At 37.7% G+C, this 18,472-nt stretch overlaps 1 protein-coding gene and 1 pseudogene across 6 annotated transcripts in view; one reads left to right on the forward strand and one right to left on the reverse strand.

Annotated features, from left to right (window-relative positions):
- Nucleotides 1–18,472, reverse strand: part of KHDRBS2 (KH RNA binding domain containing, signal transduction associated 2) — a 769,555-nt gene that overhangs the window by 200,274 nt on the left and 550,809 nt on the right. The window lies entirely within an intron of this gene.
- On the forward strand, nucleotides 285–5,163 carry LOC131764164 (SS18-like protein 2 pseudogene; annotated as a pseudogene).

Genomic DNA, 18,472 nt, shown 5'->3' on the forward strand with positions numbered 1-18,472 from the left:
AGAGCAAAAAAACTCAGAGTTAGAGGAAGGAAAGAACTCAAAAAGATCAGATCAGAAATAAATGAGAAAGAAATGAAGGAAACAAGAGCAAAGATCAATAAATCTAAAAGCTTATTCTTTGAGAAGATAAACAAAACTGATAAAGCACTAGTCAGACACATTAAGAAAATAAGGGAGAAGACTCAAATCAATAGAATTAGAAAGGAAAAAGGAGAAGTAACAACTGACACTGCAGAAATACAAAGGATCATGAGAGATTACTACAAGCACTATATGCCAATAAAATGCACAACCTGGAAGAAATGGACAAATTCTTGGAAACGCACAATCTCCTGAGACTGAAACAGGAAGAAATAGAAAATATAAACAGACCAGTCACAAGCACTGAAATTGAGACTGTGATTAAAAATCTTCCAATAAATAAAGCCCAGGACCAGATGGCTTCATAGCAAATTCTATCAAACATTTCCAGAAGAGCTAACATCTACCCTTCTCAAACTCTTCCAAAATATAGCAGATGAAGGAAAACTCCCAAACTCATTCAACAAGGCCACCATCACCCTGATACAAAAATCAGACAAAAATGTCACACAAAAAAGAAAACTATAGAACAATATCACTGATGAACATAGATGCAAAAATACAACAGCACAAGAAAATAGTAGCAAACAGAATCCAACAGCACATTGAAATGATCATACAACATGATCAAGTGGGGTTTATCCCAGGAATGCAAGGATTCTTCAATACATGCAAATCAATCAATGTGATACACCATGTTAACAAATTAAAGGAGAAAAACCATGTGATCATCTCAATAGATGCAGAGAAAGCTTTTGACAAAATTCAGCACCCATTTATGATTAAAAACCATCTAGAAAGTAGGCATAGAGGGAACTTACCTCGACATAATAAAGGCAACCCACAGCCAACATCATCCTCAATGGTGAAAAACTGAAATCATTTCCACTAAGATCAGGAACAGGACAAGGTTGCCCACTTACTCAACATAGTTTTGGAAGTTTTAGCCACAGCAATCAGAGAAGAAAAAGAAAAAAAAGGAATCCAAATTGGAAAAGAAGAAGTAAAGCTGTAACTGTTTGCAGAAGACAGGATACTATACACAGAGAATCCCAAGATGCTACCTGAAAACTACTAGAGCTGATCAATGAACTTGGTAAAGTTGCAGGACACAAAATTAAGGCACAGAAATCTCTTGCATTCCTAAACACTAATGATGAAAAATCTGAAAAAGAAATTAAGGAGTCACTCCCATTTACCACTGCAAGAAAAAGAATAAAAGACCTAGGAATAAAAGCAGCCCAACGAACTGTAGGCAGAAAATTATAAGACACTGATGAAAGAAATTAAAGGTGATACAAACAGACAGGGAGATATTCCATTTTCTTGGATTGGAAGAATCAACATTGTGTAAATGACTTTACTACCCAAAGCATCTACACATTCAATGCAATCCTATCAAACTACCAATGGTATTTTTCACAGAAGTATAACAAAAAATTTCATAATTTTTATGGAAACACAAAAGACCCTGAATAGCCGAAGCAATCTTGAGAAAGAAAAAAGGAGCTTGAGGAATCAGGCTACCACTCATCACATTATACTACAAAGCTACAGTAATCAAGACAATATGGTACTGGCACAAAAACACAAATATAGATCAAGGGATTATGATAGAAAGCCCAGAGGTAAACTCACACACATATGGTCACTCTATCTTTGATAAAGGAGGTAAGAATATACAGTGTAGAAAAGACAGCCTCTTCAATAAGTGGTGCTGGGAAAACTGGACAGCTATATGTAAAAGAATGAAATTAGAACACTTCCTAACACCATACACAAAAATAAACTCAAAATGGATTAAGACCTAAATGTAAGGCCAGACACTATAAAACTCTTATAGGAACACCTAGGGAGAACACTCTATGACATACCTCACAGCAAGATCCTTTTTGACCCACCTCCTAGATAAATGGAAATAAAAACAAAAATAAACAAATGGACCTAATGAAACTTAAAAGTTTTTGCACAACAAAGGAAACCATAAACAAGACAAAAAGATAATCCTCAGAATGGGAGAAAACATTTGCAAATGAAGCAAGTGATAAAGGATTAATCTCCAAAATATACTAGCTGTTCATGAAGGTCAATATCAAAGAAACAAAAACCTAATCCAAAAATGAGCAGAAGACCTAAATCGACATTTCTCCAAAGAAGATATACAGATTGCCAACAAGCACATGAAGGGATGCTCAACATCACTAATCATTAGAGAAATGTAAATCAAAACTACAATGAGGTATCACCTCACAGCATTCAGAATGGCCATGATCAAAAAATCTACAAACAATAAAGGTTGGAGTGGGTGTAGAGAAAAGGAGACCCTCTTGCACTGTTAGTGGGAATGTAAATTGATACAACCACTATGGAAAACAGCATGGAAGTTCCTTAAAAACTAAAAAGAGAACTACCATACGACTCAGCCCTCCCACTACTGGGCATATATCCTAAGAAAACCATAATTCAAAAAGAGTCATGTACCACAATGTTCATTGCAGCTCTATTTAAAATAGCCAGGTCATGGAAGCAATCTATGTGTCCATAGACAGTTGAATGGATAAAGAAGATGTGGCACATATATACAATGAAATGTTACTCAGCCATAAAAGAAACAAAATTGAGTTATTTGTAGTGAGATGGATGGACTTGGAGTCTGTCATACAGAGTGAAGTAAATCAGAAAGAGAAAAACAAGTACTGTATGCTAACACATATATATGGAATCTTTAATTTTTTTTTTCTTCTGGAAGAATTTAGGGGTAGGACAGGAGTAAATCTGCATACGTAGAAAATGGACTTGAGGACACAGGGAGGGGGAAGGGTAAGCTGGGACAAAGTGATAGAGTGTCATGGACATATATACACTATGAAATGTAAAATAGGTAGCTAATGGGAAGCAGCCACATAGCACAGGGAGATCAGCTTTGCACTTTTTGTTCCCCTAGAGGAGTGGGATAGGGAGGGTGGGAGGGAGATGTAAGAGGGAGGTGATATGGGGATATATGTTTATGTATAGCTGATTCACTTTTTTATACAGCAGAAACTAACACACCATTGTGAATCAATTATACTCCAATAAAGATGTTAAAAGAAAAGATTCTATGTGTTTCTGTAGTAACAGTTGTAATGCTTCCTCTTTCACTTCTGATTTTATTTGAGTCTTTTCTTTTTTTCTTAGTTTATCTCAAGGTTTGTCACTTTTGATTTTATTTAAAAAAAAAACCCAGCTCTTAGATGTGTTGATTTTTTTCTATTGCTTTTTCTGGTCTCTATTTCATTTATTTCTGCTCAGATCTTTGTTATTTTTTTCCATCTGCTAACTTAGGGGTTCATTTGTTCTTTTGTTTCTAGTTCCTTGAGGTTTAAAGTTAAGTTTTTAAATCTGAGATCTATTATTTAATTACATGCATTTATCAATGTTTACTTCCCTCTCAAAACTGCTGTTTGAGACAAAAACTTACGGGTTTTGTATGCTGTGTTTCCACTTTCATGATTTTGAGATTTAAAAATTTTTGGTTTTGATTTTTTCCTTAATTCATTGGTTGTTCAGGAGAGTGTTAATTTCAACATATTTGTAGATTTTCCATCTTTCTTCTTATTATTGATTTATAGTTTCAGTCCATTGTAACTGGAAAAGATACTTGATATGATTTCAATTTTCTTTAATTTCATAAGACTTGTTTCATGCATTATTTTATGGTCAATCCTGGGGAATGTTCCAAGTGCACTTGAGAAAAAACTGTATTCTACTTTTGTTGGATGGATTGTTCTAAAAATGACTGTTGAATCCATTTGGTCCAATCAATGGTTCCGGACCATCATTTCCTTGTTGATTTTTTGTCTGGAAAATGATGTATCTATTGTTGATAATGGGTATTGAAGTCCCCTACTCTTACTATATCTTTGTTTTTTTCTCACTTCACATCTGTTAGTGTTTACTTAAGCATGTTTAGGTGCTCCTATGTTGGATGTATATATATTTACAACTGTTATATCTTCTTGATGGATTGACCCCTTTATATTATATGATGACCCTCTTTGTCTCTTTTTACAGTTTTTGGCTTAAAGTTTAATTTCTCTGATGTACGTATTACTATCCCTGCTTTCTTTGGGTTTTCACTTGCATGGAATATTTTTTTTTTTTTTTTTTTTTTTTTTGCGGTATGTGGGCCTCTCACTGTTGTGGCCTCTCCCGTTGCGGAGCACAGGCTCCGGACGCACAGGCCTAGCGGCCATGGCTCACGGGCTTAGTTGCTCCGCGGCATGTGGGATCTTCCCGGACCAGGGCACGAACCCGTGTCTCCTGCATCGGCAGGCGGATTCTCAACCACTGCGCCACCAGGGAAGCCCTGGAATATTTTTTTTTCACCCATTTTTTTGAGCCTATAAGTGAGTCTTTTGTAGGAATTATATATTTGGGTTTTGTTTATTATTCCATCCAGCTGCTTTGTGCCTTTTGATTGGTGAATGCAATCCATTTACATTGAGTTTCTATTGATATGGGAGGACTTACAAATGCCATTTTATTAATTGTTTTGTATTTTCATTGTTTCATATTTTCCCTCTGTTTCTGTCTGTCTTTGTAAATTGGTGATTTTCTGTGCTGGTATGATGTTTTTTCTTCCTTTATCTTCTGTTCATCTGTTCTAGGTTTTTGCTTTGTGTTACCGTGAGGCTTACAGAAGATATCTTATAGATTAAACAGTCCATTGTAAGCTGGTAGCAACTTAACTTCGACTGGCTATAAAAGTTTTACTCTTTTAGCTGCTGTTCAGCTCTGGTCTAGTTGCTCACAGGTCTGCAGGGCCTGAGGCCAGGTTCTAACCTGTCAGTGACCTTCATACTGGACTGGCTGAGAGGCAAGGCAGAAGTTAATCAGGAGACAATCCAGCAGCTCCTGGAGGAGAATGACTAGCTGTATCACGATACTAGCTGTATCATGATCTGCTGTATCATGGGGTATCAGAACAAGGGTCTGGTGAATGAGTGTGTCCAGTACCAGTGTGTCTTACACAGAAACCTCATTTATTTGGCTACCATCACAGATGACAATCCAACTAGTGCTTCAAAAGCAATGGAATAATCTTCCAGTTGGCTGTTATGAAGCATAATTGAATGTAATCTATTTCCTATGAAATGGGAACAAGATCTTTACCAACTCAACAGCTTAGGACATGAATGGAATATCTGTGGCTCTCAGCGTAAATATTTATTTTAATAATTAAGTTGATTCCCTCAATTAAGTTGACCCCAGGTGTCCTCCTTCCTGAAATAAGTGTGTTTGGATAGCAAAGACATCACAGGCATCCTCAAGTCTACCTTTTTAGTTTCAACCTGAAGAGGAAACTGAGGAAGTATTGAGCAAGCCTCTTGACTGACACCGTCAAATGGACATGTAACTGTACTCCTTTCTACCAGTTTGTGGTTGTAGACACCCAGACTGCTCTTTTCAGGTTGCTTTGGCTTGCCTTTCCACAAAATAAAAAAAGCTTCACCCTTTTACTCTGTCCCCCCACTTTCTTTGATGTCTTATTTACCTCTTTTATATTGTGTATTCATTAACACATTGTAGTAGCTATAAAACTCTGAATACTCTTTTCTTTTGACCTTATATTACAGTTAAGTGGCCATTGTATTACAGATTTAGAACTTTATACATCTGACTATATGTTTATCTTTACCTGTGTGTTATAAGCTTTCTTATATTTTCATGTTGCTTATTAGCATCATTCAATTTCAGCTTGAATCACTACTTTTAGCACATTTTGCAGGCAGGTCTAGTGGTGATGAATTCCCTTGGCTTTTGTTTATCTAGAAAAGAGTTGATTTCTCCTTCATATTTGAAGGATAATTTAGTGAAATAGTGTATTCTTGGCTGGTAAATTTTTAAATTTATTTCTGTACTTTGAATATGTTATTCCTCTTTCTCCAGGCCTGTAGGGTTTCTCTTGAGAAATCCACTGACAGCCTAATGGAGGCTCCTTTGTAGGTTACAAGATTTTTTAAAAATATTTTACATTTATCCTTGATTTTTGACAGTTTCATTATAACCTGTCTTGGAGAAGGTCTTTCTGCATTAAGATAATAGGGTGATCTACTGGCTTTGTAAATTAATATGTCCAATTCCCTTCCCAGGTTTAGGAATTTAACAGGTATGATTTCTTTAAATACATTTTCTGTTCACTTCTCTATCTTTTCTCCTTCTGAAATCCCAATTATTCTAATGTTTTTAATTTTGATGAAATTCCATAGATCATTTAGGCTTTTTTATCCATTTTTGCTCTTTTTTCTTTTTTTCTCTTCTAACTGGATTATTTCAAAACCCCTGCCCTCTATTTCACTTATTCTTTCTACCCTTTGCTCCGCTTTACTTCAGATTCTCTTTATTGCATATTTTATTTTATTCATTGTGTTATTCAACTCCAGAATCTCTGGTTCTTTTTTTAATGATTTCTATATCTTTGGGAAAATCTCATTTCAATCATGTATTTTTCCCCAAGATTTCATTGTACTGTCTTTCTGAGTTCTCTCATAGCTCATTGAGTTTCTACAAAACAGTTATTTTGAATTCTATCAGTGACATTACAAAGTTAGCATCTTTGAGTTTGGTTATTAGAGAAATATTATTTTCTCTTTGTGATGGCATGTTTCCTTAATTTTAAACATTCTTCATAGTTTTGTGCTGCTACTTTCACATCTGAAGTAGCTGATCCCCTCTCAAATCTTTGCTTCTTGCCTTCAGATGGGGTATTCTATTCGGTGGTGTCTTTATTATATATTATATATTATATAGGGTGTTGGTACACCTGTTCTACTATACTTTCTTTCTCTTTTGGCATGATCCTTAAGTTTTTATGTCTTCTCTCGCTCTTACAAATCACCAGGCAGGCTACTCTGGATTTTGCTTATGTTTCAGAAGATGGTTTCTCCCTTGCCCACAGACCATGGTCTGTTTCTGGTTGCACTATCTGTCTACAGGAGCTCTTTTGCTGCTGTGCTCAGGAAAGTACACTAACAGCCAGCAGCCAAATAGGGGGAAGGGCAGGGTTAGCCATCTGAACCTTGCCCACAGGCCTGTGGAGTCAGTGGGATGGTACCAAGCATGGTACTCCCAGAGGCTCATGGGTGGATGTCTTGCTGAGTACAGTCAGCAGGAAGCAAGTCCCTTATCTACCTCTTTCCAGATCTCCTCCCTCCCCCCAGTCATGGAGGTCCCACCTCAATACTCTTGGTGCTGCTGGAAGGAAGTGGTTTTCTCCAGCTGTGTCCTGCACACTGCAATAGCCAGGCAATCACTGACTGCTCTCCTCTTCCCCTGCCGGAGAGGTCAGTGCTGCTAGAGAGCAGTCCAGTGCAGTTTCCCTGGGTGAGGACAGCACTGGGAACGTTTCTCTTACTACTGCCTCCCCTGTGACCAAACTCACATTTTATTTCCTCCAGTGGTATGCTGGAATATCCCCTAAGGAAGGCCGGATTTCTGCAAATTCTCCATCATGTGTGTGTATCTGCCCAGGTCAGTACTCTCCAGGTTTGTTTTTCCCAAACCTGGATGAGAGGGCTCTGGACATGTTCACTCTCTCCCCTTGTTCCACACTCTATACTGAGGTCTGTCTGGTTATTACTGGATGCATAGGTGAGTGAGACTCCTCCCAGGTCCCATGGCATATATATGGTGGTAGATCCCACAACACCCACAAGGACACTTTTGTTTGTGGGTGGATATCTACTTTGTTGTTTAAAAAAGGGGGATAAAAAGGAAGAATGTCTTACATTGCCATGATGCTAATGTCATTCTCCAGAGTGGTCATTCTGATGCATCCCTATCACACTATTGCAAGCCTATGTGCACAGCTCATTTTGCATATGAGTAGAAACATACAAATGCAGAAACAAAGATCCCTGTACAATGTGAATTATTTCATCTTTATGTTTTCGAGCATGAAGGTGCTTAATCTGTTCTCTTATTACCAAAACAGCAAAGAAGATACAAGGCCAGATTTTGTACCAGTGAAATTTGTTTAAAGCCATGTAACATCATTAGAAAAGAGTGATTAGTTATGGTTAGTTTGGTCAAAGAAAAGTATAGTTAGTCCATAACTATAAAACATAAATGTTTTTCCAGTATGAATGCATTTTATATTGTCTGTTACAGTAATCTTAAAAAAACTACAGAACTTTATGATATTAGAATGAGTTCTAAATTATAAATTTTACAGTCCTTCTACTTGGTACCACAATCATGATAAAAGCAAATAATTATCTTTTCTTTCTTATTATGTTAATGTCTTGGGTAATTAAGCATTTTAGCTTATTTAATATTTAAAAGATAAAATTGGAAACTATACTTTTATGATTTTCAGTTATTATTCTGTAGTTTTATCTTAAACAAAAAACTGTATACATTTTGAAGTATTATATACCTGCAGTGTATATAGACATATACTAATGCATGTATAAGACCAAAAAAAAAGGTATTCAATATATTTGTTTAATAGTCAATAGTTGTAATGTTAAACTGTTAAAATTCACTGAAAATGAATAGAAGGATGAATTGACAATGAAGACTGATACCTTACTCTCAATTTTTGTGGAATATTTGAAGCCATCAAAAATAGAGTCAAAAGACAAAGTGGAAAACTAATCTGTACTTGAAACGTTTTCTACGAGACTTGGTATTCTTTTACTGGACTTTGCAGCATCAATCATGAATTACGGTACAGTAAGTTTTTAGCACTACAGTATTTTGTTCCCAAAGTATCTTTTCCAAGACACTATACATTTTTTAAAAAGCATTAAATAAGCAGTGGAGATATAAGGAGTCATAGATATAAGCTATAGAAATGGTGCTTTTTCCTTTCTTTTCAACATTTTGAATATCTTGAGGGCTTTTCATTGCAGCTTCCCACTGCTCTAACCTAAAAATAATACTTTTATTTCTAAGCTTACTAAGTATTTTTCTTTTTCATGGTTTTGTGAATAATGTATATATTAAATAAGATAATCAAGAGAGAGTACTATCATTACAACACCTTAAAGAAACAAAGCAATGACTTAGAATTTCTAACATGAAATCAAACATTTTTTAAGGCACATAATCAGAAAACCTCTTTTGGTTTATTACCTTTCCATTAATTCCCTTCCAGTTAGAGTTTCTCAAGTAAATCTCTTGACATATAAATCCAAAGTGTTCATCAGCACTACTATGATTCTATTTCTTTATACTTTTATATCCATTCAGGCATGGAATGTACTAATATAATATTATAAGGAAAAAAATAGTTGAATAGGCAGTAAAGATGGTTTTAGTATATAATCCTTATTTTGTTCATCCCTCTATTTCCATCTCCTTCTCCTTTCAACACTTTATAATTCCATTGTGGCTCAACACTACTATGAAAATGTTATTTGTGAGTGTTGATTATTGCCTGTGGAAGTTATAAAGTAGTAAGTTATGTGTATTAATCAAAACATATGAGTATCTAAGTTATGTGTATGCCAATATATACACACACATCTTTAAGTAATAAGATTTCCTTTATAATATACCTATAAGAATGACAGCAAAAGGACATTTTTAATATCCTGAACTCAAGTTTGGAATTGTGCTGATGCTGCTTGGACTTGTCATAAAGAACTAGGACAAGTTCTTTATCCTAAGTCTCTAAGTTCTTTATCCTTTGAGATAAGAAACAGAGTCCTTGGTCCCTGATTAACCTTGGCATAAACCTTTTACAAAGGGAATGATTAAGAGGTTAATTTAATGTTTTTGTGATGCAAATCCTATTCAGATGAACTGCACATAACTACATATTGTATTGTTAGAATAGAAAGTCAAGTGATCTTGTCTAAAAATATGTTTTAAAGGCAGTTTCTCTCACTATTAACACAAGAAACCTCAGTGAGGTGATCACAACTGCTCCTACCCACTGGGCCTTTTCTCCCCAGTTCCTTCCCCATGAGCAGAAAAGTAAATGCTACCTGTGTCTTAGAATCCTTATGTTCAAAATTAACCTGGTTCTACACTGGACAGTTATGGAATAGTACTGTCGGCTCTTCTGCGTTTCCCTCCTTTAAAGTTAGTTTTAATTGGAAAAAATCTTACTCTGATGTGCTGCTTTCAGGACCCTCCTGATTCTGACCTTTCTCTACTTAACAACTGGATCTACTAATTTCTTCAGATATGGGGCCTGTCCTGGCTGTAGGTAGGGGACAGAGCTCTCATGTGTCCACCCCTGTTGCTGACCTAGGCATCTCTGTCCCATATCCTTGTATGGAAGTTCACTTTTTAAATTGTTCCCCCTTAGGATTGGGACACCATCTTTCTCTAGCCAGTCCCTCATACTTGGACAGCACTCCTGCTTCTAAACACGTGTGACTATGGCTCTGTTTCCTGATGCAGATTGCTTTCATGGATATCTAAATATCATGAGCTCCTAGATTCTGTTGCCATAGCACACTCAACTGTCTTTTAGGACATCCTGGGTGCATGTGCTGGATTTCCTTCATGTTAACTACTTGTCTGCAGGAGTGCATCTATTTAATAATTTCAGAGCATGTTTGCCCTACCAGGATATTTCCTGGGGATGATAGGCATTTGTTTTATCCTTAAGAGGTCCAAATGCTACTTGGAGAACAAAATATGTTGAAAGCAGATGGTCCTAAAAGAATAGAAGTGTTCCCGAATTAAGATGGGATAGAAGAAAGAAGGAAATGGCAGTAGAGCTTGCTAGAGGAGGTGACCACACTTATGTTGACCATTAATGATTGAGTAGTATTTAGAACAATGTCCAGTGCAATTATATCTGCCTCCATGTTTCTCTACTTACACTGATAATTCAGAGACATTATATCTGATAAAGAAAGAAGACCAGTGAGCAGCCCTTTAGACTTATTTAATTTGGCTGCATTTCAGCCAAAATTGATTTAAGGTGTCACTGCTCCCCCTCTTCTCTTGGTGATGATAACTGTGGTGACAACGATGGTGATGATGATGAGTGTTTGTATATTCCAAGAAGTTTGCTAAATGGCTTTATAGCCTTGCATTACAGATCCCATTTGGTCCTTGTAGTGGGTAGGATTTTAAGATGATCCCTGATTCCTGGCTGCTGGTGTACACACAACTTCTCCCAATATTCAATCAAACACTAATCTCAGTACTGCCGTGAAAGGATTTTGCAGCTGTAATTAAAATTTCAAATCAGCTGGCCTTAAGATAGGGGTATTATTCAGGTAGGCCTGAATTAGTCATGAGTCTTTTAAAAATCTGATCACAGACACAGGAAGCCAGAGAGATCCAAAGCATGAAGAGGATTCACTGCTGGCTTTGAGGAACCACATGGTAAGGAAATGGGTGGCCTCCAGGATCTGAGAGTGACTCCTGGATGACCATCAGCAAGGAATCAAGGGCCTCAGACTCTATTCAACTGAGAAACTAAATTCTTCCATGACCACATGAGCTTGAAAGAGGACTCTGAACTTCAAATGAGATCAGAGCCTGGCTGATACCATGGTTTTAGAATTGTGAGACTCTGAACAAAAAACATAGTTGAGCCCATCTAGGCTTCTGACCTACAGAACTGTGAGATAAGAAATGGGTATTGTTTGTTTGTTTTTATTAAGGTTTAGTTGTTTTACAATTTTGTTATAGTTTCTACTGTACAGAGAAGTAGAGTTCCCTGTGCTCTACAGCAGGTTCTCATTAGTTATGTATTTTATACATGTTAGTGTATGTATGTCAATACCAATCTTCCAATTCATTCCACCCCCTTTTTCCCACCTTGGTGTCCATACATTTGTTCTCTACATCTTTGTCTCTATTTCTGCCTTGCAAACAGGTTCACCTGTACCATTTTTCTAGATTCCACATATATGCATTAATACAATATTTGTTTTTCTCTTTCTGACTTACTTCATTCTGTATGACAATCTCTAAGTCCACATGTACAAACCATGTCTCTACAAATGACCCAAGTTCACTCCTTTTTAATGGCTGAGTAATATTCCACGGTATATATGTATCACATCTTCTTTATTCATTCATCTGTCGCTGCACATTTTGGTTGTTTCCATGACCTGGCTATTGTAAATAGTGCTGCAAAGACACATGCACCACAATGTCCATTGGATATTGTTTTTTTTTTTTTTTTTAAATATTTATTTGTTTATTTGGTTGTGCTGGTCTTAATTGCAGCATGTATGTGGGATCTAGTTCCCTGACCAGGTATCGAACCCAGGCCCCCTGCATTGGGAGCACAGTGTCTTATCCACTGTGCCACCAGGGAAGTCCCTGGATATTGTTTTGAGCTACTAAGTTTGTCATGCAAAAATAGAAAACAGATACAATTGTACTAACCAATAAATTAGTAGCATTGTCTTACTCATTTTAAGAAGAGAAAAGTGAAATTTTAGGACTTTACCTGTTTTGCTCATATTTACAATGTATCAGTATGGCTGATAATGCAAAACACAGAACTACAATATTGTGAAGATAACACTTTCAAATTACACTAGTTTTTTTTTTTTTTTTTGCGGTATGCGGGCCTCTCACTGTTGTGGCCTCTCCCATTGCGGAACACAGGCTCCAGACACGCAGGCCTAGCGGCCATGGCTCACGGGCTTAGTTGCTCCACGGCATGTGGGATCTTCCTGGACCAGGGCACGAACCCGTGTCCCCTGCATCGGCAGGCGGATTCTCAACCACTGCGCCACCAGGGAAGCCCTACACTAGTTTTATTTTGATGTTATGACTAAGAATTTTTGCCTGCTAATTATATGCACAAGAAATTACAATTTTTTCACCTTAAGTCTAGTTCTAAACATGGACAGAGAAGTCTGAAATGACTTTTATGTCCTTAAGTGCATAAGCAATATTTAGAAAATGCTCCAAATTTTATTTAAGGTGAGGAAATGTCCTTTCTTCAGTATTTAATCTATAATTTTACACATTTTTCCAGGTAGAGTTTGTAGCCACATGATTCAGGAAGGTCTTTCTCCTTAACTAAGGCCTGGATGGGTCATGGAAGAGACGCCTAAAGAGAGCTACGTTCATGCCTTCACCCTCCTCCATCTTGGAATGGAAAAAGAATGAGGAACAGATGGCAGGATGAATTATGTGTGTGTGTGTGTGTGTGTGTGTGTGTGTGTGTGTGTGTGTATGAGAAAGTGAGGGACAGACACAGAGAGAAACGGCAGAGACAGAAAGTTATAGCTCTCCACATCATGATAAAGAGCACATGTAAAGATTTAAGGCAATTATCTCAAAAACATATAAGGGTAAAAAGGGAAATTAGAGAGGTTTCTTGGTTTGAGCTCTTTTGACTACAACACTGATTATTTAAATCCTGATTTTGTTTTCACACATTTAAAATATATGTCTTGAATTATGGACTGAATCATGCTTCCCTGCTTCCACCTCCACCTCCTCCTCCTCATTCTTTAGTTATTCTATACAATGGAAACTGAGAACAAAACAATTTGTCAATTGTTTGCAGACACAAAGACAAAATTCTTTTACAGGTAGTCCTATTACCTATTGAAATGATATTTATTAAGAAGCATAAGAATCAAGGTCAGGGGGACCTTCAAGATGGTGGAGGAGTAAGAGGCGGAGATCAACTTCCTCCACACAAATACAGCAGAAATACATCTACATGTGGAAAAACTCATACATAACACCTACTGAATGCTGGCAGAAGACCTCAGACTTCCCAAAAGGCAAGAAACTCCCCATGTACCTGGGTAGGGCAAAAGAAAAAAGAAAAAACAGAGACAAAAGAATAAGGATGGGACCTGCACCTCTGGGAGGGAGCTGTGAAAGAGGAAAAGTTTCCACACACTAGGAAGCCCCTTCACTGGAGGAGACAGGGGGTTGTGTGGGGCATGGGGGGAAGCTTCAGAGCCATGGAGGAGAGTACCACAACAGGGGTGCAGAGGGCAAAGCAGGAAGATTCCTGCACAGAGGATCAGTGCCGACCAGCACCCACCAGCTTGAGATGCTTGTCTGCTCACCTGCTGGGGCAGGTGGGGGTTAGCAGCTGAGGCTCCAGCTTCTTTGGAGGTCAGATCCCAGGGAGAAGACTGGGGTTGGCTGCATGAACACAGCCTGAAGGGGGCTAGTGTGCCAAGATAGCTGGGAGGGAGTCCGGGAAAAAGTCTGGAACTGCCTAAGAGGCAAGAGACCATTGTTTCAGGGTGCACAAGGAGAGGGGATTCAGAACACTGCCTAAACGAGCTCCAGAGATGGAAGTGGGCGGCTATAATCATGGAGACCAGAGACGGGCATGAGATGCTAAGGCTGCTGCTGCTGCTAAGACTGCTGCACCAAGACCCTGTGTGCAAACACAGGTCACTATCCACATCTCCCCTCCCAGGAGGCTGTACAGCCCATCACTGCCAGGGTCCTGTGATCCAGGGACAACTTCCCTGGGAGAACACAGGACACGCCTCAGGCTTTTGCAACATCATGTTGGCCTCTGCTGCCACAAGCTCACCCCACATTCCAATTATAACTGCCATACTCCTACCTCCCCCTGGTCTGAGTGAGCCAGAGTACCCTAATCAGCTGCTACTTTAACGCCATCCTCTATGGGTGAGAAATCCCCAGGTGACCTACACACACAGGTGGGGCCAAATCCAAAAGTGAACCCCAGGAGCTGTGCAAACAAAGAAGAGAAAGGGAAATTTCTCTCAGCAGCCTCAGGAGGAGTGGATTAAATCTCCACTATCAACTTGATGTACACTGCATCAGTGGAATACATGAATAGACAATAAATCGTCCCAAAATTGAGGAGCTGGACTTTGGGAGCAACTGTAGACGTGGGGTTTACTTTCTGCATTTAATTTGTTTCTAGTTTTATTTTTATCTTAGTTTAGTATTTAGAGCTTATTATCATTGGTAGATTTGTTTATTGATTTGGTTGCTCTCTTCCTTTTTATAAAAAATATATCTTTTTCCTTTTTCTGTTTTGGTGAGTGTGTATATGTATGTTTCATTGTGTGATTTTGTCTGTATAGACTTGCTTTTACCACTTGAACTAGTGTTCTGTCTGTCTTATTGTAGTTGTTGTTGGTATAGTTTTTAGCACTTGTTATCATTAGTGGATTTGTATTTTGGTTTGGTTGCTCTCTTCTTTCTTTTTTGTTTTTTTTTTTACTTTTTAATAATATTTTATAATGTTTTTATTTTAATAACTTTATTTTATTTTATTTTTTCTCTCTTTCCTTCTTTTATTTTCTCCCTTTTCTTCAGAGCCATGTGGCTGACAGGGTCTTGCTGCTCTGGCTCGGTGTCAGGCCTGAGCCTCTGAGGTGGGAGAGCCGAGTTCAGTACATTGGTCCACCAGAGACCTCCCAGCACCACATAATGTCAAATGGTGAAAGCTCTCCCAGATATCTCCATCTCAATGCTAAGACCCAGCACCACTCAATGAACAGCAAGCTACAGTGCTGGACACCCTATGCCAAACAACTAGCAAGACAGGAACACAACCCCACCCATTAACAGAGAGGCTGCCTAAAATCATATTAACTTCACAGATACCCCAAAACACACCAGTAACGTGGTCCTGCCCACCAGAAAGACAAGATCCAGCCTCAGCCACCAGAACACAGGCACCAGTCCCCTCCTTTTTCATCAGATCTGTGTGGTTGACAGGGTCATGATGCTCCAGACAGGTGTCAGACACAAGCCTCTGAGGTGGGAGAGCCGAGTTCAGGACATTGGTCCAACAGAGACCACCCAGCCCCATGTAATATCAAATGGTGAAAGCTCTCCCAGAGATTTCCATCTCAATACTAAGACCTACAGCACTCAATGACCAGCAAGCTACAATACTGGACACACTATGCCAAACAACTAGCAAGACAGGAACACAGCCTCACCTATTAGCAGAGAGGCTGCCTAAATCATAATAAGTTCACAGACATCCCAAAACACACCACTGGATGTGGTCCTGCTCACAAAAACAAAAGATCTGGCCTCAACCACCAGAACACAGGCACCAGTCCCCTCCACCAAGAAGCCTGCACAACACACTGAAACAACCTTACCCACTGTGGGCGGACACCAAAAACAATGGAAACTACAAAGTTGCAGCATGCAAAAAGGAGACCACATACACAGTAAGTTAAACAAAATGAGAAGACAAAGGAACATGCAGCAGATGAAGGCACAAGGTAAAAACCAACCAGACCAAATAAGTGAAGAGTAAATAAACAATCTACCTGAAAAAGAATTCAGAGTAATGATAGTAAACAAGATTTAAAATCTTGGAAATAGAATGGAGAAAATACAAGAAACATTTAACAAGGACCAAGAAGAACTAAAGAGGAAAAAACAAACACTGATGAACAACACAATAAATGAAATTAAAAACTCTCTAGAAGGAATCAATAGCACAATAACTGAGGCAGAAGAACGGATAAGTGACCTGGAAGATAAAATAGTGGAAATAACTACTGCAGAGCAGAATAAAGAAAAAATAATTAAAAGAATTAAGGACAGTCTCAGAGACTTCTGGAAGAACATTAATCACACCAACATTCAAATTATAGGGGTCCCTGAATAAGAAGAGAAAAAGAAAGTGTCTGAGAGAATATTTGAAGAGATTATAGTTGAAAACTTCCCTAATATGGGAAAGGAAATAGTCAATCAAGTCCAGGAAGCACAAAGAGTTCCACACAGGATAAATCCAAGGAGAAACACACCAAGACACATATTAATCAAACTATCAAAAATTAAATACAAAGAAAAATAGTAAAAGCAGCAAGGAAAAAGCAACAAATAACAAACAATGGAATCCCTATAAGCTTAACAGCTGATCTTTCAGCAGAAACTCGGCAAACCAGAAGGGAGTAGCAGGACATATCTAAAGTGGATGAAAGAGAAAAAACTACAACCAAGATTACTCTACCCAGCAAGAATCTCATTCAGATTTGATGGAGAAATTAAAACCTTTACAGAGAAGCAAAAGCTAAGAGAGTTCAGCACCACCAAACCAGCTTTACAACAAATCCTAAAGGAACTTCTGTAGGCAAGAAACACAAGAGAAGGAAAAGACCTACAAGAACAAACCCAGAACAATTAGGAAAATGGTAATAGGAACACACATATCAATAACTGCCTTAAATGTAAATGGATTAAATGCTCCAACCAAAAGACATAGACTGGCTGAATGGATACAAAAACAAGACCTGTATATATGCTGTCTACAAAAGACCCACTACAGACCTAGGGACACATACAGATTGAAAGTGAGGGGATGGAAAAATTTATTCCATGGAAATGGAAATCAAAAGAAAGTTGGAGTAGTAATTCTCATATCAGACAAAATAGACTTTAAAAAAAGGACTATTACAGGAGACACAGAAGGATACTACATAATGATCAAGGGATGAATCAAAGAAGAAGATATAACAATTGTAAATATTTATGCACACAACATAGGAGTACCTCAATACATAAGACAAATGTTAACAGCCAAAAAAGGGAAAATCAACAGTAACACAATCATAGTAGGGTAATTAATACCCATTTACACCAAAGGACAGATCATTCAAACAGAAAAGACAAAATGAAACACAAGGTAAAAATGACACTTTAGAACAGATAGACTTAATTGATATTTATTGGACATTCCATCCAAAAACAGCAGAATACACTTTCCTCTCAAATGTTCATGGAATATCCTCCAGGATAGATCATATCTAGGGTCACAAATCAAGCCTTGGTAAATTTAAGAAAATTGAAGTTATATTGAGTATCTTTTCTGACCACAATGCTGTGGGACTAGATATCAAATACAGTAAAAACCTGTAAAAAATACAAACACATGGAGGCTAAACAATACACTACTAAACAACCAAGAGATCACTGAAGAAATCACAAAGGATATAAAAAAATCCATAGAAACAAATAACAATGAAAACATGATGACTCAAAAACTATGGGATGCAGCAAAAGCAGTTCAAAGAGGGAAGTTTATAGCAATACAATCCTACCTCAAGAAACAAGAAACATCTCAAGTAAACAACGTAGGCTTAAACGTAAAGCAATTAGAGAAAGAAGAACAAAAAACCCCTCAAAGTTAGCAGAAAGAAATAAATCATAAAGTTCAGATCAGAAATAAATGATAAAAAATGAAGGAAACAATAGCAAAGATCAATAAAACAAAAAGCTGGTCCTTTGAGAAGATACCAAATTGATAAACCAATAGCCAGACACATCAAGAAAAAAAGGGAACAGACTCAAATCACCAGAATTAGAAATGAAAAAGGAGAAGTAACAACTTACATTGCAAAAATACAAAGGATCATGAGAGATGACTACAAGCAACTATATGCCAATAAAATAGACAACATGGAAGAAATGGACAAATTCGTACAGAAGCACAACC

Source organism: Kogia breviceps, chromosome 10 (assembly GCF_026419965.1).
Source record: "Kogia breviceps isolate mKogBre1 chromosome 10, mKogBre1 haplotype 1, whole genome shotgun sequence".
In the NCBI taxonomy this organism is placed as follows: Eukaryota; Metazoa; Chordata; class Mammalia; order Artiodactyla; family Physeteridae; genus Kogia; species Kogia breviceps.